We start from the raw sequence: 19,579 nt of genomic DNA, 5'->3' as shown, positions 1-19,579 counted from the left end.
GTTTGAGGCGCTCTTTCAAAGCAAAGGATTGGATCAAGCTTTTGATCAGCTGTGCAAATATATCCTTCTGAAGAAGCTCGCCGCAAATGATGTCGGATAGTGCTGCAAAGTGTCTTGCAGATATTTTCTTACTCCAAGGCTGCTGTGCAGATGTAAGTGGTTGCTGATATTGCGTCTGGCCTCTTCCTGCGCAGGAAACATTCCACAGTTCTGTTCGATGTCGTCTGTGCTTTTGTAAAAGAGAAAGCTATGTCTGATTGACAACTTGCAAAGGCAAAGTTGCCTCTGGGTTCCATGGTGTAATGGTGAGCACTCTGGGCTCTGAATCCAGCGATCCGAGTTCAAATCTCGGTGGAACCTTATTTTCTCACTCCGCGCGATTCCATTTGCAAAAAGGGCAGCTTTTGCAATTTCACAACAAGGTCCAATTCAGGAGGAAAATTTTCCGCCCAGATCACTTTCCATTGCCATCCGTCTGACTGCTACTCTTATGCCAGCTGCCTGCCACGTGATCCACTCTTGCACTCGGTGCAGCTGGTGAAATCTTCCATTGAAAGGATGCACTGCTTTCCGTCAGACGACATATTGCATTCAAGTGCAGTCAGGGATGCTTGCAGGGACTGAGAATGCCAGGGGAGTTGGAGAAAAGACTGTAGCCCTGGCACAGGGCAGCCACTTGGTTCCATGGTGTAATGGTGAGCACTCTGGACTTTGAATCCAGCGATCCGAGTTCAAATCTCGGTGGAACCGGCATTCTTGTTGTCCCAGCTGCTGTTAAATTTGGGACACACAAGCGTTCGGCACATGGAGCTGAAATGCTGCTGCTGCGCCTTTCTTGTCTTCATCAAGAGGATTGAGCTTCAATGTCCAATTGCAACATCAGCCTGATCCACGTCTGCAGCAGAGCGACGTTGCAGCTTGTTCCGTGTCCTCAGTGCCTGCACTGCACAGGACAATGGCGTGAGCACAGCATTTCTTTGCAATCTGCATTCAGCAGGGGCGCTTCAACAAATTCAAGAGGGTTTCATCAAATGCAGGCGTCACAACGATTGTCTTCTTGCCCTCGAGCAAATGTGCATGTCATCGTTTCTTGCTTCACTGCCTTGCAACGTTTATAAACTGATCATCTGGCAAGTGTGCCAAACTAGAGTGTGCTGAGAAATGGCAAACACAAGCAGTGACATTAGAAGCTGCAGCCTGGACTGTCGGAGTTGCACAGCATCCACACCTTTAGAACAACTAGTGGGGAAGCTGAAGGTGTGCCTGAGAAAAGATTAAGCCGGAATGCAGACTGGAAATTACAATGTCCAGTGCTTGCAATTTGCTCGTGAAAATGCATTGCTATTTGGAGGGCTCAGCAAGGTATGGCCATTTGCAGTGCAGCTCCCCGTCACAAACCCCGTTGCCGAGGCATTGACTTTATCCCCATTCCCGACCGCTATCTGACGCTGAGACACACGATTGGAAAGCTCGGTGTCCCACTTGAGCCTTAGCCGGTCCGCCACCCGCACGTCTGGTCCATCAGCAAGGACACCTACTTGCACCTCTGCAACGTCACGCGACTAAGTCCCTGCCTCAGCTGATCCGCTGCTGACGTCTTCATCCGTGCCTCTGTTACCTGTGGACTTGACTATTCCAAAACGCCGGCGGACATCCTTCCGGTTTGCACCCTCCGTAAATGCGAGCTCATGGAAATCTCTGCTGCCCAGGTCCTAATTGGCACCTAGTGCAGCTCACCCAGCAACCCTGTGTTGGCGCAACGACATTGTCAACCGCTCTGACGACCGCTGATTTTTCGAATTCCCATGCCTGTTTAAAATTCCTTTGCCGCCTCGCCCCTGCGTATCGCCGTAAGCTCATTCAGCTGTTCAAAGCTAGCAGAATCTCTGCGCTCCTCCCATCTTGAACTCTTTGGCTGCCCCGATTATAGCGTCGGTGGCCGTGCCTTCAGCTGCCTGTTCGCTAAGCTCTGCAATTGCCTCCTTAAAAGCGACGGCCTTTCTCGCTCTTTGTCCTTGTTTGAGGCGCTCTTTCAAAGCAAAGGATTGGATCAAGCTTTTGATCAGCTGTGCAAATATATCCTTCTGAAGAGGCTCGCCGCAAATGATGTCGGATAGTGCTGCAAAGTGTCTTGCAGATATTTTCTTACTCCAAGGCTGCTGTGCAGATGTAAGTGGTTGCTGATATTGCGTCTGGCCTCTTCCTGCGCAGGAAACATTCCACAGTTCTGTTCGATGTCGTCTGTGCTTTTGTAAAAGAGAAAGCTATGTCTGATTGACAACTTGCAAAGGCAAAGTTGCCTCTGGGTTCCATGGTGTAATGGTGAGCACTCTGGGCTCTGAATCCAGCGATCCGAGTTCAAATCTCGGTGGAACCTTATTTTCTCACTCCGCGCGATTCCATTTGCAAAAAGGGCAGCTTTTGCAATTTCACAACAAGGTCCAATTCAGGAGGAAAATTTTCCGCCCAGATCACTTTCCATTGCCATCCGTCTGACTGCTACTCTTATGCCAGCTGCCTTCCACGTGATCCACTCTTGCACTCGGTGCAGCTGGTGAAATCTTCCATTGAAAGGATGCACTGCTTTCCGTCAGACGACATATTGCATTCAAGTGCAGTCAGGGATGCTTGCAGGGACTGAGAATGCCAGGGGAGTTGGAGAAAAGACTGTAGCCCTGGCACAGGGCAGCCACTTGGTTCCATGGTGTAATGGTGAGCACTCTGGACTTTGAATCCAGCGATCCGAGTTCAAATCTCGGTGGAACCGGCATTCTTGTTGTCCCAGCTGCTGTTAAATTTGGGACACACAAGCGTTCGGCACATGGAGCTGAAATGCTGCTGCTGCGCCTTTCTTGTCTTCATCAAGAGGATTGAGCTTCAATGTCCAATTGCAACATCAGCCTGATCCACGTCTGCAGCAGAGCGACGTTGCAGCTTGTTCCGTGTCCTCAGTGCCTGCACTGCACAGGACAATGGCGTGAGCACAGCATTTCTTTGCAATCTGCATTCAGCAGGGGCGCTTCAACAAATTCAAGAGGGTTTCATCAAATGCAGGCGTCACAACGATTGTCTTCTTGCCCTCGAGCAAATGTGCATGTCATCGTTTCTTGCTTCACTGCCTTGCAACGTTTATAAACTGATCATCTGGCAAGTGTGCCAAACTAGAGTGTGCTGAGAAATGGCAAACACAAGCAGTGACATTAGAAGCTGCAGCCTGGACTGTCGGAGTTGCACAGCATCCACACCTTTAGAACAACTAGTGGGGAAGCTGAAGGTGTGCCTGAGAAAAGATTAAGCCGGAATGCAGACTGGAAATTACAATGTCCAGTGCTTGCAATTTGCTCGTGAAAATGCATTGCTATTTGGAGGGCTCAGCAAGGTATGGCCATTTGCAGTGCAGCTCCCCGTCACAAACCCCGTTGCCGAGGCATTGACTTTATCCCCATTCCCGACCGCTATCTGACGCTGAGACACACGATTGGAAAGCTCGGTGTCCCACTTGAGCCTTAGCCGGTCCGCCACCCGCACGTCTGGTCCATCAGCAAGGACACCTACTTGCACCTCTGCAACGTCACGCGACTAAGTCCCTGCCTCAGCTGATCCGCTGCTGACGTCTTCATCCGTGCCTCTGTTACCTGTGGACTTGACTATTCCAAAACGCCGGCGGACATCCTTCCGGTTTGCACCCTCCGTAAATGCGAGCTCATGGAAATCTCTGCTGCCCAGGTCCTAATTGGCACCTAGTGCAGCTCACCCAGCAACCCTGTGTTGGCGCAACGACATTGTCAACCGCTCTGACGACCGCTGATTTTTCGAATTCCCATGCCTGTTTAAAATTCCTTTGCCGCCTCGCCCCTGCGTATCGCCGTAAGCTCATTCAGCTGTTCAAAGCTAGCAGAATCTCTGCGCTCCTCCCATCTTGAACTCTTTGGCTGCCCCGATTATAGCGTCGGTGGCCGTGCCTTCAGCTGCCTGTTCGCTAAGCTCTGCAATTGCCTCCTTAAAAGCGACGGCCTTTCTCGCTCTTTGTCCTTGTTTGAGGCGCTCTTTCAAAGCAAAGGATTGGATCAAGCTTTTGATCAGCTGTGCAAATATATCCTTCTGAAGAGGCTCGCCGCAAATGATGTCGGATAGTGCTGCAAAGTGTCTTGCAGATATTTTCTTACTCCAAGGCTGCTGTGCAGATGTAAGTGGTTGCTGATATTGCGTCTGGCCTCTTCCTGCGCAGGAAACATTCCACAGTTCTGTTCGATGTCGTCTGTGCTTTTGTAAAAGAGAAAGCTATGTCTGATTGACAACTTGCAAAGGCAAAGTTGCCTCTGGGTTCCATGGTGTAATGGTGAGCACTCTGGGCTCTGAATCCAGCGATCCGAGTTCAAATCTCGGTGGAACCTTATTTTCTCACTCCGCGCGATTCCATTTGCAAAAAGGGCAGCTTTTGCAATTTCACAACAAGGTCCAATTCAGGAGGAAAATTTTCCGCCCAGATCACTTTCCATTGCCATCCGTCTGACTGCTACTCTTATGCCAGCTGCCTGCCACGTGATCCACTCTTGCACTCGGTGCAGCTGGTGAAATCTTCCATTGAAAGGATGCACTGCTTTCCGTCAGACGACATATTGCATTCAAGTGCAGTCAGGGATGCTTGCAGGGACTGAGAATGCCAGGGGAGTTGGAGAAAAGACTGTAGCCCTGGCACAGGGCAGCCACTTGGTTCCATGGTGTAATGGTGAGCACTCTGGACTTTGAATCCAGCGATCCGAGTTCAAATCTCGGTGGAACCGGCATTCTTGTTGTCCCAGCTGCTGTTAAATTTGGGACACACAAGCGTTCGGCACATGGAGCTGAAATGCTGCTGCTGCGCCTTTCTTGTCTTCATCAAGAGGATTGAGCTTCAATGTCCAATTGCAACATCAGCCTGATCCACGTCTGCAGCAGAGCGACGTTGCAGCTTGTTCCGTGTCCTCAGTGCCTGCACTGCACAGGACAATGGCGTGAGCACAGCATTTCTTTGCAATCTGCATTCAGCAGGGGCGCTTCAACAAATTCAAGAGGGTTTCATCAAATGCAGGCGTCACAACGATTGTCTTCTTGCCCTCGAGCAAATGTGCATGTCATCGTTTCTTGCTTCACTGCCTTGCAACGTTTATAAACTGATCATCTGGCAAGTGTGCCAAACTAGAGTGTGCTGAGAAATGGCAAACACAAGCAGTGACATTAGAAGCTGCAGCCTGGACTGTCCGAGTTGCACAGCATCCATACCTTTAGAACAACTAGTGGGGAAGCTGAAGGTGTGCCTGAGAAAAGATTAAGCCGGAATGCAGACTGGAAATTACAATGTCCAGTGCTTGCAATTTGCTCGTGAAAATGCATTGCTATTTGGAGGGCTCAGCAAGGTATGGCCATTTGCAGTGCAGCTCCCCGTCACAAACCCCGTTGCCGAGGCATTGACTTTATCCCCATTCCCGACCGCTATCTGACGCTGAGACACACGATTGGAAAGCTCGGTGTCCCACTTGAGCCTTAGCCGGTCCGCCACCCGCACGTCTGGTCCATCAGCAAGGACACCTACTTGCACCTCTGCAACGTCACGCGACTAAGTCCCTGCCTCAGCTGATCCGCTGCTGACGTCTTCATCCGTGCCTCTGTTACCTGTGGACTTGACTATTCCAAAACGCCGGCGGACATCCTTCCGGTTTGCACCCTCCGTAAATGCGAGCTCATGGAAATCTCTGCTGCCCAGGTCCTAATTGGCACCTAGTGCAGCTCACCCAGCAACCCTGTGTTGGCGCAACGACATTGTCAACCGCTCTGACGACCGCTGATTTTTCGAATTCCCATGCCTGTTTAAAATTCCTTTGCCGCCTCGCCCCTGCGTATCGCCGTAAGCTCATTCAGCTGTTCAAAGCTAGCAGAATCTCTGCGCTCCTCCCATCTTGAACTCTTTGGCTGCCCCGATTATAGCGTCGGTGGCCGTGCCTTCAGCTGCCTGTTCGCTAAGCTCTGCAATTGCCTCCTTAAAAGCGACGGCCTTTCTCGCTCTTTGTCCTTGTTTGAGGCGCTCTTTCAAAGCAAAGGATTGGATCAAGCTTTTGATCAGCTGTGCAAATATATCCTTCTGAAGAGGCTCGCCGCAAATGATGTCGGATAGTGCTGCAAAGTGTCTTGCAGATATTTTCTTACTCCAAGGCTGCTGTGCAGATGTAAGTGGTTGCTGATATTGCGTCTGGCCTCTTCCTGCGCAGGAAACATTCCACAGTTCTGTTCGATGTCGTCTGTGCTTTTGTAAAAAAGAAAGCTATGTCTGATTGACAACTTGCAAAGGCAAAGTTGCCTCTGGGTTCCATGGTGTAATGGTGAGCACTCTGGGCTCTGAATCCAGCGATCCGAGTTCAAATCTCGGTGGAACCTTATTTTCTCACTCCGCGCGATTCCATTTGCAAAAAGGGCAGCTTCTGCAATTTCACAACAAGGTCCAATTCAGGAGGAAAATTTTCCGCCCAGATCACTTTCCATTGCCATCCGTCTGACTGCTACTCTTATGCCAGCTGCCTGCCACGTGATCCACTCTTGCACTCGGTGCAGCTGGTGAAATCTTCCATTGAAAGGATGCACTGCTTTCCGTCAGACGACATATTGCATTCAAGTGCAGTCAGGGATGCTTGCAGGGACTGAGAATGCCAGGGGAGTTGGAGAAAAGACTGTAGCCCTGGCACAGGGCAGCCACTTGGTTCCATGGTGTAATGGTGAGCACTCTGGACTTTGAATCCAGCGATCCGAGTTCAAATCTCGGTGGAACCGGCATTCTTGTTGTCCCAGCTGCTGTTAAATTTGGGACACACAAGCGTTCGGCACATGGAGCTGAAATGCTGCTGCTGCGCCTTTCTTGTCTTCATCAAGAGGATTGAGCTTCAATGTCCAATTGCAACATCAGCCTGATCCACGTCTGCAGCAGAGCGACGTTGCAGCTTGTTCCGTGTCCTCAGTGCCTGCACTGCACAGGACAATGGCGTGAGCACAGCATTTCTTTGCAATCTGCATTCAGCAGGGGCGCTTCAACAAATTCAAGAGGGTTTCATCAAATGCAGGCGTCACAACGATTGTCTTCTTGCCCTCGAGCAAATGTGCATGTCATCGTTTCTTGCTTCACTGCCTTGCAACGTTTATAAACTGATCATCTGGCAAGTGTGCCAAACTAGAGTGTGCTGAGAAATGGCAAACACAAGCAGTGACATTAGAAGCTGCAGCCTGGACTGTCCGAGTTGCACAGCATCCACACCTTTAGAACAACTAGTGGGGAAGCTGAAGGTGTGCCTGAGAAAAGATTAAGCCGGAATGCAGACTGGAAATTACAATGTCCAGTGCTTGCAATTTGCTCGTGAAAATGCATTGCTATTTGGAGGGCTCAGCAAGGTATGGCCATTTGCAGTGCAGCTCCCCGTCACAAACCCCGTTGCCGAGGCATTGACTTTATCCCCATTCCCGACCGCTATCTGACGCTGAGACACACGATTGGAAAGCTCGGTGTCCCACTTGAGCCTTAGCCGGTCCGCCACCCGCACGTCTGGTCCATCAGCAAGGACACCTACTTGCACCTCTGCAACGTCACGCGACTAAGTCCCTGCCTCAGCTGATCCGCTGCTGACGTCTTCATCCGTGCCTCTGTTACCTGTGGACTTGACTATTCCAAAACGCCGGCGGACATCCTTCCGGTTTGCACCCTCCGTAAATGCGAGCTCATGGAAATCTCTGCTGCCCAGGTCCTAATTGGCACCTAGTGCAGCTCACCCAGCAACCCTGTGTTGGCGCAACGACATTGTCAACCGCTCTGACGACCGCTGATTTTTCGAATTCCCATGCCTGTTTAAAATTCCTTTGCCGCCTCGCCCCTGCGTATCGCCGTAAGCTCATTCAGCTGTTCAAAGCTAGCAGAATCTCTGCGCTCCTCCCATCTTGAACTCTTTGGCTGCCCCGATTATAGCGTCGGTGGCCGTGCCTTCAGCTGCCTGTTCGCTAAGCTCTGCAATTGCCTCCTTAAAAGCGACGGCCTTTCTCGCTCTTTGTCCTTGTTTGAGGCGCTCTTTCAAAGCAAAGGATTGGATCAAGCTTTTGATCAGCTGTGCAAATATATCCTTCTGAAGAGGCTCGCCGCAAATGATGTCGGATAGTGCTGCAAAGTGTCTTGCAGATATTTTCTTACTCCAAGGCTGCTGTGCAGATGTAAGTGGTTGCTGATATTGCGTCTGGCCTCTTCCTGCGCAGGAAACATTCCACAGTTCTGTTCGATGTCGTCTGTGCTTTTGTAAAAGAGAAAGCTATGTCTGATTGACAGCTTGCAAAGGCAAAGTTGCCTCTGGGTTCCATGGTGTAATGGTGAGCACTCTGGGCTCTGAATCCAGCGATCCGAGTTCAAATCTCGGTGGAACCTTATTTTCTCACTCCGCGCGATTCCATTTGCAAAAAGGGCAGCTTCTGCAATTTCACAACAAGGTCCAATTCAGGAGGAAAATTTTCCGCCCAGATCACTTTCCATTGCCATCCGTCTGACTGCTACTCTTATGCCAGCTGCCTGCCACGTGATCCACTCTTGCACTCGGTGCAGCTGGTGAAATCTTCCATTGAAAGGATGCACTGCTTTCCGTCAGACGACATATTGCATTCAAGTGCAGTCAGGGATGCTTGCAGGGACTGAGAATGCCAGGGGAGTTGGAGAAAAGACTGTAGCCCTGGCACAGGGCAGCCACTTGGTTCCATGGTGTAATGGTGAGCACTCTGGACTTTGAATCCAGCGATCCGAGTTCAAATCTCGGTGGAACCGGCATTCTTGTTGTCCCAGCTGCTGTTAAATTTGGGACACACAAGCGTTCGGCACATGGAGCTGAAATGCTGCTGCTGCGCCTTTCTTGTCTTCATCAAGAGGATTGAGCTTCAATGTCCAATTGCAACATCAGCCTGATCCACGTCTGCAGCAGAGCGACGTTGCAGCTTGTTCCGTGTCCTCAGTGCCTGCACTGCACAGGACAATGGCGTGAGCACAGCATTTCTTTGCAATCTGCATTCAGCAGGGGCGCTTCAACAAATTCAAGAGGGTTTCATCAAATGCAGGCGTCACAACGATTGTCTTCTTGCCCTCGAGCAAATGTGCATGTCATCGTTTCTTGCTTCACTGCCTTGCAACGTTTATAAACTGATCATCTGGCAAGTGTGCCAAACTAGAGTGTGCTGAGAAATGGCAAACACAAGCAGTGACATTAGAAGCTGCAGCCTGGACTGTCCGAGTTGCACAGCATCCACACCTTTAGAACAACTAGTGGGGAAGCTGAAGGTGTGCCTGAGAAAAGATTAAGCCGGAATGCAGACTGGAAATTACAATGTCCAGTGCTTGCAATTTGCTCGTGAAAATGCATTGCTATTTGGAGGGCTCAGCAAGGTATGGCCATTTGCAGTGCAGCTCCCCGTCACAAACCCCGTTGCCGAGGCATTGACTTTATCCCCATTCCCGACCGCTATCTGACGCTGAGACACACGATTGGAAAGCTCGGTGTCCCACTTGAGCCTTAGCCGGTCCGCCACCCGCACGTCTGGTCCATCAGCAAGGACACCTACTTGCACCTCTGCAACGTCACGCGACTAAGTCCCTGCCTCAGCTGATCCGCTGCTGACGTCTTCATCCGTGCCTCTGTTACCTGTGGACTTGACTATTCCAAAACGCCGGCGGACATCCTTCCGGTTTGCACCCTCCGTAAATGCGAGCTCATGGAAATCTCTGCTGCCCAGGTCCTAATTGGCACCTAGTGCAGCTCACCCAGCAACCCTGTGTTGGCGCAACGACATTGTCAACCGCTCTGACGACCGCTGATTTTTCGAATTCCCATGCCTGTTTAAAATTCCTTTGCCGCCTCGCCCCTGCGTATCGCCGTAAGCTCATTCAGCTGTTCAAAGCTAGCAGAATCTCTGCGCTCCTCCCATCTTGAACTCTTTGGCTGCCCCGATTATAGCGTCGGTGGCCGTGCCTTCAGCTGCCTGTTCGCTAAGCTCTGCAATTGCCTCCTTAAAAGCGACGGCCTTTCTCGCTCTTTGTCCTTGTTTGAGGCGCTCTTTCAAAGCAAAGGATTGGATCAAGCTTTTGATCAGCTGTGCAAATATATCCTTCTGAAGAGGCTCGCCGCAAATGATGTCGGATAGTGCTGCAAAGTGTCTTGCAGATATTTTCTTACTCCAAGGCTGCTGTGCAGATGTAAGTGGTTGCTGATATTGCGTCTGGCCTCTTCCTGCGCAGGAAACATTCCACAGTTCTGTTCGATGTCGTCTGTGCTTTTGTAAAAGAGAAAGCTATGTCTGATTGACAACTTGCAAAGGCAAAGTTGCCTCTGGGTTCCATGGTGTAATGGTGAGCACTCTGGGCTCTGAATCCAGCGATCCGAGTTCAAATCTCGGTGGAACCTTATTTTCTCACTCCGCGCGATTCCATTTGCAAAAAGGGCAGCTTCTGCAATTTCACAACAAGGTCCAATTCAGGAGGAAAATTTTCCGCCCAGATCACTTTCCATTGCCATCCGTCTGACTGCTACTCTTATGCCAGCTGCCTGCCACGTGATCCACTCTTGCACTCGGTGCAGCTGGTGAAATCTTCCATTGAAAGGATGCACTGCTTTCCGTCAGACGACATATTGCATTCAAGTGCAGTCAGGGATGCTTGCAGGGACTGAGAATGCCAGGGGAGTTGGAGAAAAGACTGTAGCCCTGGCACAGGGCAGCCACTTGGTTCCATGGTGTAATGGTGAGCACTCTGGACTTTGAATCCAGCGATCCGAGTTCAAATCTCGGTGGAACCGGCATTCTTGTTGTCCCAGCTGCTGTTAAATTTGGGACACACAAGCGTTCGGCACATGGAGCTGAAATGCTGCTGCTGCGCCTTTCTTGTCTTCATCAAGAGGATTGAGCTTCAATGTCCAATTGCAACATCAGCCTGATCCACGTCTGCAGCAGAGCGACGTTGCAGCTTGTTCCGTGTCCTCAGTGCCTGCACTGCACAGGACAATGGCGTGAGCACAGCATTTCTTTGCAATCTGCATTCAGCAGGGGCGCTTCAACAAATTCAAGAGGGTTTCATCAAATGCAGGCGTCACAACGATTGTCTTCTTGCCCTCGAGCAAATGTGCATGTCATCGTTTCTTGCTTCACTGCCTTGCAACGTTTATAAACTGATCATCTGGCAAGTGTGCCAAACTAGAGTGTGCTGAGAAATGGCAAACACAAGCAGTGACATTAGAAGCTGCAGCCTGGACTGTCCGAGTTGCACAGCATCCACACCTTTAGAACAACTAGTGGGGAAGCTGAAGGTGTGCCTGAGAAAAGATTAAGCCGGAATGCAGACTGGAAATTACAATGTCCAGTGCTTGCAATTTGCTCGTGAAAATGCATTGCTATTTGGAGGGCTCAGCAAGGTATGGCCATTTGCAGTGCAGCTCCCCGTCACAAACCCCGTTGCCGAGGCATTGACTTTATCCCCATTCCCGACCGCTATCTGACGCTGAGACACACGATTGGAAAGCTCGGTGTCCCACTTGAGCCTTAGCCGGTCCGCCACCCGCACGTCTGGTCCATCAGCAAGGACACCTACTTGCACCTCTGCAACGTCACGCGACTAAGTCCCTGCCTCAGCTGATCCGCTGCTGACGTCTTCATCCGTGCCTCTGTTACCTGTGGACTTGACTATTCCAAAACGCCGGCGGACATCCTTCCGGTTTGCACCCTCCGTAAATGCGAGCTCATGGAAATCTCTGCTGCCCAGGTCCTAATTGGCACCTAGTGCAGCTCACCCAGCAACCCTGTGTTGGCGCAACGACATTGTCAACCGCTCTGACGACCGCTGATTTTTCGAATTCCCATGCCTGTTTAAAATTCCTTTGCCGCCTCGCCCCTGCGTATCGCCGTAAGCTCATTCAGCTGTTCAAAGCTAGCAGAATCTCTGCGCTCCTCCCATCTTGAACTCTTTGGCTGCCCCGATTATAGCGTCGGTGGCCGTGCCTTCAGCTGCCTGTTCGCTAAGCTCTGCAATTGCCTCCTTAAAAGCGACGGCCTTTCTCGCTCTTTGTCCTTGTTTGAGGCGCTCTTTCAAAGCAAAGGATTGGATCAAGCTTTTGATCAGCTGTGCAAATATATCCTTCTGAAGAGGCTCGCCGCAAATGATGTCGGATAGTGCTGCAAAGTGTCTTGCAGATATTTTCTTACTCCAAGGCTGCTGTGCAGATGTAAGTGGTTGCTGATATTGCGTCTGGCCTCTTCCTGCGCAGGAAACATTCCACAGTTCTGTTCGATGTCGTCTGTGCTTTTGTAAAAGAGAAAGCTATGTCTGATTGACAGCTTGCAAAGGCAAAGTTGCCTCTGGGTTCCATGGTGTAATGGTGAGCACTCTGGGCTCTGAATCCAGCGATCCGAGTTCAAATCTCGGTGGAACCTTATTTTCTCACTCCGCGCGATTCCATTTGCAAAAAGGGCAGCTTCTGCAATTTCACAACAAGGTCCAATTCAGGAGGAAAATTTTCCGCCCAGATCACTTTCCATTGCCATCCGTCTGACTGCTACTCTTATGCCAGCTGCCTGCCACGTGATCCACTCTTGCACTCGGTGCAGCTGGTGAAATCTTCCATTGAAAGGATGCACTGCTTTCCGTCAGACGACATATTGCATTCAAGTGCAGTCAGGGATGCTTGCAGGGACTGAGAATGCCAGGGGAGTTGGAGAAAAGACTGTAGCCCTGGCACAGGGCAGCCACTTGGTTCCATGGTGTAATGGTGAGCACTCTGGACTTTGAATCCAGCGATCCGAGTTCAAATCTCGGTGGAACCGGCATTCTTGTTGTCCCAGCTGCTGTTAAATTTGGGACACACAAGCGTTCGGCACATGGAGCTGAAATGCTGCTGCTGCGCCTTTCTTGTCTTCATCAAGAGGATTGAGCTTCAATGTCCAATTGCAACATCAGCCTGATCCACGTCTGCAGCAGAGCGACGTTGCAGCTTGTTCCGTGTCCTCAGTGCCTGCACTGCACAGGACAATGGCGTGAGCACAGCATTTCTTTGCAATCTGCATTCAGCAGGGGCGCTTCAACAAATTCAAGAGGGTTTCATCAAATGCAGGCGTCACAACGATTGTCTTCTTGCCCTCGAGCAAATGTGCATGTCATCGTTTCTTGCTTCACTGCCTTGCAACGTTTATAAACTGATCATCTGGCAAGTGTGCCAAACTAGAGTGTGCTGAGAAATGGCAAACACAAGCAGTGACATTAGAAGCTGCAGCCTGGACTGTCCGAGTTGCACAGCATCCACACCTTTAGAACAACTAGTGGGGAAGCTGAAGGTGTGCCTGAGAAAAGATTAAGCCGGAATGCAGACTGGAAATTACAATGTCCAGTGCTTGCAATTTGCTCGTGAAAATGCATTGCTATTTGGAGGGCTCAGCAAGGTATGGCCATTTGCAGTGCAGCTCCCCGTCACAAACCCCGTTGCCGAGGCATTGACTTTATCCCCATTCCCGACCGCTATCTGACGCTGAGACACACGATTGGAAAGCTCGGTGTCCCACTTGAGCCTTAGCCGGTCCGCCACCCGCACGTCTGGTCCATCAGCAAGGACACCTACTTGCACCTCTGCAACGTCACGCGACTAAGTCCCTGCCTCAGCTGATCCGCTGCTGACGTCTTCATCCGTGCCTCTGTTACCTGTGGACTTGACTATTCCAAAACGCCGGCGGACATCCTTCCGGTTTGCACCCTCCGTAAATGCGAGCTCATGGAAATCTCTGCTGCCCAGGTCCTAATTGGCACCTAGTGCAGCTCACCCAGCAACCCTGTGTTGGCGCAACGACATTGTCAACCGCTCTGACGACCGCTGATTTTTCGAATTCCCATGCCTGTTTAAAATTCCTTTGCCGCCTCGCCCCTGCGTATCGCCGTAAGCTCATTCAGCTGTTCAAAGCTAGCAGAATCTCTGCGCTCCTCCCATCTTGAACTCTTTGGCTGCCCCGATTATAGCGTCGGTGGCCGTGCCTTCAGCTGCCTGTTCGCTAAGCTCTGCAATTGCCTCCTTAAAAGCGACGGCCTTTCTCGCTCTTTGTCCTTGTTTGAGGCGCTCTTTCAAAGCAAAGAATTGGATCAAGCTTTTGATCAGCTGTGCAAATATATCCTTCTGAAGAGGCTCGCCGCAAATGATGTCGGATAGTGCTGCAAAGTGTCTTGCAGATATTTTCTTACTCCAAGGCTGCTGTGCAGATGTAAGTGGTTGCTGATATTGCGTCTGGCCTCTTCCTGCGCAGGAAACATTCCACAGTTCTGTTCGATGTCGTCTGTGCTTTTGTAAAAGAGAAAGCTATGTCTGATTGACAACTTGCAAAGGCAAAGTTGCCTCTGGGTTCCATGGTGTAATGGTGAGCACTCTGGGCTCTGAATCCAGCGATCCGAGTTCAAATCTCGGTGGAACCTTATTTTCTCACTCCGCGCGATTCCATTTGCAAAAAGGGCAGCTTCTGCAATTTCACAACAAGGTCCAATTCAGGAGGAAAATTTTCCGCCCAGATCACTTTCCATTGCCATCCGTCTGACTGCTACTCTTATGCCAGCTGCCTGCCACGTGATCCACTCTTGCACTCGGTGCAGCTGGTGAAATCTTCCATTGAAAGGATGCACTGCTTTCCGTCAGACGACATATTGCATTCAAGTGCAGTCAGGGATGCTTGCAGGGACTGAGAATGCCAGGGGAGTTGGAGAAAAGACTGTAGCCCTGGCACAGGGCAGCCACTTGGTTCCATGGTGTAATGGTGAGCACTCTGGACTTTGAATCCAGCGATCCGAGTTCAAATCTCGGTGGAACCGGCATTCTTGTTGTCCCAGCTGCTGTTAAATTTGGGACACACAAGCGTTCGGCACATGGAGCTGAAATGCTGCTGCTGCGCCTTTCTTGTCTTCATCAAGAGGATTGAGCTTCAATGTCCAATTGCAACATCAGCCTGATCCACGTCTGCAGCAGAGCGACGTTGCAGCTTGTTCCGTGTCCTCAGTGCCTGCACTGCACAGGACAATGGCGTGAGCACAGCATTTCTTTGCAATCTGCATTCAGCAGGGGCGCTTCAACAAATTCAAGTGGGTTTCATCAAATGCAGGCGTCACAACGATTGTCTTCTTGCCCTCGAGCAAATGTGCATGTCATCGTTTCTTGCTTCACTGCCTTGCAACGTTTATAAACTGATCATCTGGCAAGTGTGCCAAACTAGAGTGTGCTGAGAAATGGCAAACACAAGCAGTGACATTAGAAGCTGCAGCCTGGACTGTCGGAGTTGCACAGCATCCACACCTTTAGAACAACTAGTGGGGAAGCTGAAGGTGTGCCTGAGAAAAGATTAAGCCGGAATGCAGACTGGAAATTACAATGTCCAGTGCTTGCAATTTGCTCGTGAAAATGCATTGCTATTTGGAGGGCTCAGCAAGGTATGGCCATTTGCAGTGCAGCTCCCCGTCACAAACCCCGTTGCCGAGGCATTGACTTTATCCCCATTCCCGACCGCTATCTGACGCTGAGACACACGATTGGAAAGCTCGGTGTCCCACTTGAGCCTTAGCCGGTCCGCCACCCGCACGTCTGGTCCATCAGCAAGGACACCTACTTGCACCTCTGCAACGTCACGCGACTAAGTCCCTGCCTCAGCTGATCCGCTGCTGACGTCTTCATCCGTGCCTCTGTTACCTGTGGACTTGACTATTCCAAAACGCCGGCGGACATCCTTCCGGTTTGCACCCTCCGTAAATGCGAGCTCATGGAAATCTCTGCTGCCCAGGTCCTAATTGGCACCTAGTGCAGCTCACCCAGCAACCCTGTGTTGGCGCAACGACATTGTCAACCGCTCTGACGACCGCTGATTTTTCGAATTCCCATGCCTGTTTAAAATTCCTTTGCCGCCTCGCCCCTGCGTATCGCCGTAAGCTCATTCAGCTGTTCAAAGCTAGCAGAATCTCTGCGCTCCTCCCATCTTGAACTCTTTGGCTGCCCCGATTATAGCGTCGGTGGCCGTGCCTTCAGCTGCCTGTTCGCTAAGCTCTGCAATTGCCTCCTTAAAAGCGACGGCCTTTCTCGCTCTTTGTCCTTGTTTGAGGCGCTCTTTCAAAGCAAAGGATTGGATCAAGCTTTTGATCAGCTGTGCAAATATATCCTTCTGAAGAGGCTCGCCGCAAATGATGTCGGATAGTGCTGCAAAGTGTCTTGCAGATATTTTCTTACTCCAAGGCTGCTGTGCAGATGTAAGTGGTTGCTGATATTGCGTCTGGCCTCTTCCTGCGCAGGAAACATTCCACAGTTCTGTTCGATGTCGTCTGTGCTTTTGTAAAAGAGAAAGCTATGTCTGATTGACAGCTTGCAAAGGCAAAGTTGCCTCTGGGTTCCATGGTGTAATGGTGAGCACTCTGGGCTCTGAATCCAGCGATCCGAGTTCAAATCTCGGTGGAACCTTATTTTCTCACTCCGCGCGATTCCATTTGCAAAAAGGGCAGCTTCTGCAATTTCACAACAAGGTCCAATTCAGGAGGAAAATTTTCCGCCCAGATCACTTTCCATTGCCATCCGTCTGACTGCTACTCTTATGCCAGCTGCCTGCCACGTGATCCACTCTTGCACTCGGTGCAGCTGGTGAAATCTTCCATTGAAAGGATGCACTGCTTTCCGTCAGACGACATATTGCATTCAAGTGCAGTCAGGGATGCTTGCAGGGACTGAGAATGCCAGGGGAGTTGGAGAAAAGACTGTAGCCCTGGCACAGGGCAGCCACTTGGTTCCATGGTGTAATGGTGAGCACTCTGGACTTTGAATCCAGCGATCCGAGTTCAAATCTCGGTGGAACCGGCATTCTTGTTGTCCCAGCTGCTGTTAAATTTGGGACACACAAGCGTTCGGCACATGGAGCTGAAATGCTGCTGCTGCGCCTTTCTTGTCTTCATCAAGAGGATTGAGCTTCAATGTCCAATTGCAACATCAGCCTGATCCACGTCTGCAGCAGAGCGACGTTGCAGCTTGTTCCGTGTCCTCAGTGCCTGCACTGCACAGGACAATGGCGTGAGCACAGCATTTCTTTGCAATCTGCATTCAGCAGGGGCGCTTCAACAAATTCAAGAGGGTTTCATCAAATGCAGGCGTCACAACGATTGTCTTCTTGCCCTCGAGCTAATGTGCATGTCATCGTTTCTTGCTTCACTGCCTTGCAACGTTTATAAACTGATCATCTGGCAAGTGTGCCAAACTAGAGTGTGCTGAGAAATGGCAAACACAAGCAGTGACATTAGAAGCTGCAGCCTGGACTGTCCGAGTTGCACAGCATCCACACCTTTAGAACAACTAGTGGGGAAGCTGAAGGTGTGCCTGAGAAAAGATTAAGCCGGAATGCAGACTGGAAATTACAATGTCCAGTGCTTGCAATTTGCTCGTGAAAATGCATTGCTATTTGGAGGGCTCAGCAAGGTATGGCCATTTGCAGTGCAGCTCCCCGTCACAAACCCCGTTGCCGAGGCATTGACTTTATCCCCATTCCCGACCGCTATCTGACGCTGAGACACACGATTGGAAAGCTCGGTGTCCCACTTGAGCCTTAGCCGGTCCGCCACCCGCACGTCTGGTCCATCAGCAAGGACACCTACTTGCACCTCTGCAACGTCACGCGACTAAGTCCCTGCCTCAGCTGATCCGCTGCTGACGTCTTCATCCGTGCCTCTGTTACCTGTGGACTTGACTATTCCAAAACGCCGGCGGACATCCTTCCGGTTTGCACCCTCCGTAAATGCGAGCTCATGGAAATCTCTGCTGCCCAGGTCCTAATTGGCACCTAGTGCAGCTCACCCAGCAACCCTGTGTTGGCGCAACGACATTGTCAACCGCTCTGACGACCGCTGATTTTTCGAATTCCCATGCCTGTTTAAAATTCCTTTGCCGCCTCGCCCCTGCGTATCGCCGTAAGCTCATTCAGCTGTTCAAAGCTAGCAGAATCTCTGCGCTCCTCCCATCTTGAACTCTTTGGCTGCCCCGATTATAGCGTCGGTGGCCGTGCCTTCAGCTGCCTGTTCGCTAAGCTCTGCAATTGCCTCCTTAAAAGCGACGGCCTTTCTCGCTCTTTGTCCTTGTTTGAGGCGCTCTTTCAAAGCAAAGAATTGGATCAAGCTTTTGATCAGCTGTGCAAATATATCCTTCTGAAGAGGCTCGCCGCAAATGATGTCGGATAGTGCTGCAAAGTGTCTTGCAGATATTTTCTTACTCCAAGGCTGCTGTGCAGATGTAAGTGGTTGCTGATATTGCGTCTGGCCTCTTCCTGCGCAGGAAACATTCCACAGTTCTGTTCGATGTCGTCTGTGCTTTTGTAAAAGAGAAAGCTATGTCTGATTGACAACTTGCAAAGGCAAAGTTGCCTCTGGGTTCCATGGTGTAATGGTGAGCACTCTGGGCTCTGAATCCAGCGATCCGAGTTCAAATCTCGGTGGAACCTTATTTTCTCACTCCGCGCGATTCCATTTGCAAAAAGGGCAGCTTCTGCAATTTCACAACAAGGTCCAATTCAGGAGGAAAATTTTCCGCCCAGATCACTTTCCATTGCCATCCGTCTGACTGCTACTCTTATGCCAGCTGCCTGCCACGTGATCCACTCTTGCACTCGGTGCAGCTGGTGAAATCTTCCATTGAAAGGATGCACTGCTTTCCGTCAGACGACATATTGCATTCAAGTGCAGTCAGGGATGCTTGCAGGGACTGAGAATGCCAGGGGAGTTGGAGAAAAGACTGTAGCCCTGGCACAGGGCAGCCACTTGGTTCCATGGTGTAATGGTGAGCACTCTGGACTTTGAATCCAGCGATCCGAGTTCAAATCTCGGTGGAACCGGCATTCTTGTTGTCCCAGCTGCTGTTAAATTTGGGACACACAAGCGTTCGGCACATGGAGCTGAAATGCTGCTGCTGCGCCTTTCTTGTCTTCATCAAGAGGATTGAGCTTCAATGTCCAATTGCAACATCAGCCTGATCCACGTCTGCAGCAGAGCGACGTTGCAGCTTGTTCCGTGTCCTCAGTGCCTGCACTGCACAGGACAATGGCGTGAGCACAGCATTTCTTTGCAATCTGCATTCAGCAGGGGCGCTTCAACAAATTCAAGTGGGTTTCATCAAATGCAGGCGTCACAACGATTGTCTTCTTGCCCTCGAGCAAATGTGCATGTCATCGTTTCTTGCTTCACTGCCTTGCAACGTTTATAAACTGATCATCTGGCAAGTGTGCCAAACTAGAGTGTGCTGAGAAATGGCAAACACAAGCAGTGACATTAGAAGCTGCAGCCTGGACTGTCGGAGTTGCACAGCATCCACACCTTTAGAACAACTAGTGGGGAAGCTGAAGGTGTGCCTGAGAAAAGATTAAGCCGGAATGCAGACTGGAAATTACAATGTCCAGTGCTTGCAATTTGCTCGTGAAAATGCATTGCTATTTGGAGGGCTCAGCAAGGTATGGCCATTTGCAGTGCAGCTCCCCGTCACAAACCCCGTTGCCGAGGCATTGACTTTATCCC

At 50.6% G+C, this 19,579-nt stretch overlaps 20 non-coding genes across 20 annotated transcripts; all 20 read left to right on the top strand.

Annotated features, from left to right (window-relative positions):
• Window positions 1-288: 288 nt before the first annotated feature.
• trnaq-cug (transfer RNA glutamine (anticodon CUG)) lies at window positions 289-360 on the top strand. The gene has a single exon. It is a non-coding gene; the product is annotated as a tRNA-Gln (tRNA).
• A 318-nt stretch (window positions 361-678) lies between these two features.
• Window positions 679-750, top strand: trnaq-uug (transfer RNA glutamine (anticodon UUG)). The gene has a single exon. It is a non-coding gene; the product is annotated as a tRNA-Gln (tRNA).
• A 1,555-nt stretch (window positions 751-2,305) lies between these two features.
• trnaq-cug (transfer RNA glutamine (anticodon CUG)) lies at window positions 2,306-2,377 on the top strand. Its single transcript has one exon. It is a non-coding gene; the product is annotated as a tRNA-Gln (tRNA).
• Window positions 2,378-2,695: 318 nt separating this feature from the next.
• Window positions 2,696-2,767, top strand: trnaq-uug (transfer RNA glutamine (anticodon UUG)). Its single transcript has one exon. It is a non-coding gene; the product is annotated as a tRNA-Gln (tRNA).
• Window positions 2,768-4,322: 1,555 nt separating this feature from the next.
• Window positions 4,323-4,394, top strand: trnaq-cug (transfer RNA glutamine (anticodon CUG)). Its single transcript has one exon. It is a non-coding gene; the product is annotated as a tRNA-Gln (tRNA).
• Window positions 4,395-4,712: 318 nt separating this feature from the next.
• trnaq-uug (transfer RNA glutamine (anticodon UUG)) lies at window positions 4,713-4,784 on the top strand. The gene has a single exon. It is a non-coding gene; the product is annotated as a tRNA-Gln (tRNA).
• Window positions 4,785-6,339: 1,555 nt separating this feature from the next.
• trnaq-cug (transfer RNA glutamine (anticodon CUG)) lies at window positions 6,340-6,411 on the top strand. The gene has a single exon. It is a non-coding gene; the product is annotated as a tRNA-Gln (tRNA).
• Window positions 6,412-6,729: 318 nt separating this feature from the next.
• Window positions 6,730-6,801, top strand: trnaq-uug (transfer RNA glutamine (anticodon UUG)). The gene has a single exon. It is a non-coding gene; the product is annotated as a tRNA-Gln (tRNA).
• A 1,555-nt stretch (window positions 6,802-8,356) lies between these two features.
• Window positions 8,357-8,428, top strand: trnaq-cug (transfer RNA glutamine (anticodon CUG)). The gene has a single exon. It is a non-coding gene; the product is annotated as a tRNA-Gln (tRNA).
• Window positions 8,429-8,746: 318 nt separating this feature from the next.
• trnaq-uug (transfer RNA glutamine (anticodon UUG)) lies at window positions 8,747-8,818 on the top strand. Its single transcript has one exon. It is a non-coding gene; the product is annotated as a tRNA-Gln (tRNA).
• A 1,555-nt stretch (window positions 8,819-10,373) lies between these two features.
• On the top strand, window positions 10,374-10,445 carry trnaq-cug (transfer RNA glutamine (anticodon CUG)). Its single transcript has one exon. It is a non-coding gene; the product is annotated as a tRNA-Gln (tRNA).
• A 318-nt stretch (window positions 10,446-10,763) lies between these two features.
• Window positions 10,764-10,835, top strand: trnaq-uug (transfer RNA glutamine (anticodon UUG)). The gene has a single exon. It is a non-coding gene; the product is annotated as a tRNA-Gln (tRNA).
• A 1,555-nt stretch (window positions 10,836-12,390) lies between these two features.
• On the top strand, window positions 12,391-12,462 carry trnaq-cug (transfer RNA glutamine (anticodon CUG)). The gene has a single exon. It is a non-coding gene; the product is annotated as a tRNA-Gln (tRNA).
• A 318-nt stretch (window positions 12,463-12,780) lies between these two features.
• trnaq-uug (transfer RNA glutamine (anticodon UUG)) lies at window positions 12,781-12,852 on the top strand. Its single transcript has one exon. It is a non-coding gene; the product is annotated as a tRNA-Gln (tRNA).
• Window positions 12,853-14,407: 1,555 nt separating this feature from the next.
• Window positions 14,408-14,479, top strand: trnaq-cug (transfer RNA glutamine (anticodon CUG)). Its single transcript has one exon. It is a non-coding gene; the product is annotated as a tRNA-Gln (tRNA).
• A 318-nt stretch (window positions 14,480-14,797) lies between these two features.
• trnaq-uug (transfer RNA glutamine (anticodon UUG)) lies at window positions 14,798-14,869 on the top strand. The gene has a single exon. It is a non-coding gene; the product is annotated as a tRNA-Gln (tRNA).
• Window positions 14,870-16,424: 1,555 nt separating this feature from the next.
• On the top strand, window positions 16,425-16,496 carry trnaq-cug (transfer RNA glutamine (anticodon CUG)). The gene has a single exon. It is a non-coding gene; the product is annotated as a tRNA-Gln (tRNA).
• Window positions 16,497-16,814: 318 nt separating this feature from the next.
• Window positions 16,815-16,886, top strand: trnaq-uug (transfer RNA glutamine (anticodon UUG)). The gene has a single exon. It is a non-coding gene; the product is annotated as a tRNA-Gln (tRNA).
• A 1,555-nt stretch (window positions 16,887-18,441) lies between these two features.
• trnaq-cug (transfer RNA glutamine (anticodon CUG)) lies at window positions 18,442-18,513 on the top strand. Its single transcript has one exon. It is a non-coding gene; the product is annotated as a tRNA-Gln (tRNA).
• Window positions 18,514-18,831: 318 nt separating this feature from the next.
• On the top strand, window positions 18,832-18,903 carry trnaq-uug (transfer RNA glutamine (anticodon UUG)). Its single transcript has one exon. It is a non-coding gene; the product is annotated as a tRNA-Gln (tRNA).
• The last annotated feature ends 676 nt before the right edge of the window (window positions 18,904-19,579 follow it).

This window comes from Heterodontus francisci, chromosome 48 (assembly GCF_036365525.1).
Source record: "Heterodontus francisci isolate sHetFra1 chromosome 48, sHetFra1.hap1, whole genome shotgun sequence".
In the NCBI taxonomy this organism is placed as follows: Eukaryota; Metazoa; Chordata; class Chondrichthyes; order Heterodontiformes; family Heterodontidae; genus Heterodontus; species Heterodontus francisci.
This window is presented reverse-complemented; position numbering and strand designations above follow the sequence as displayed.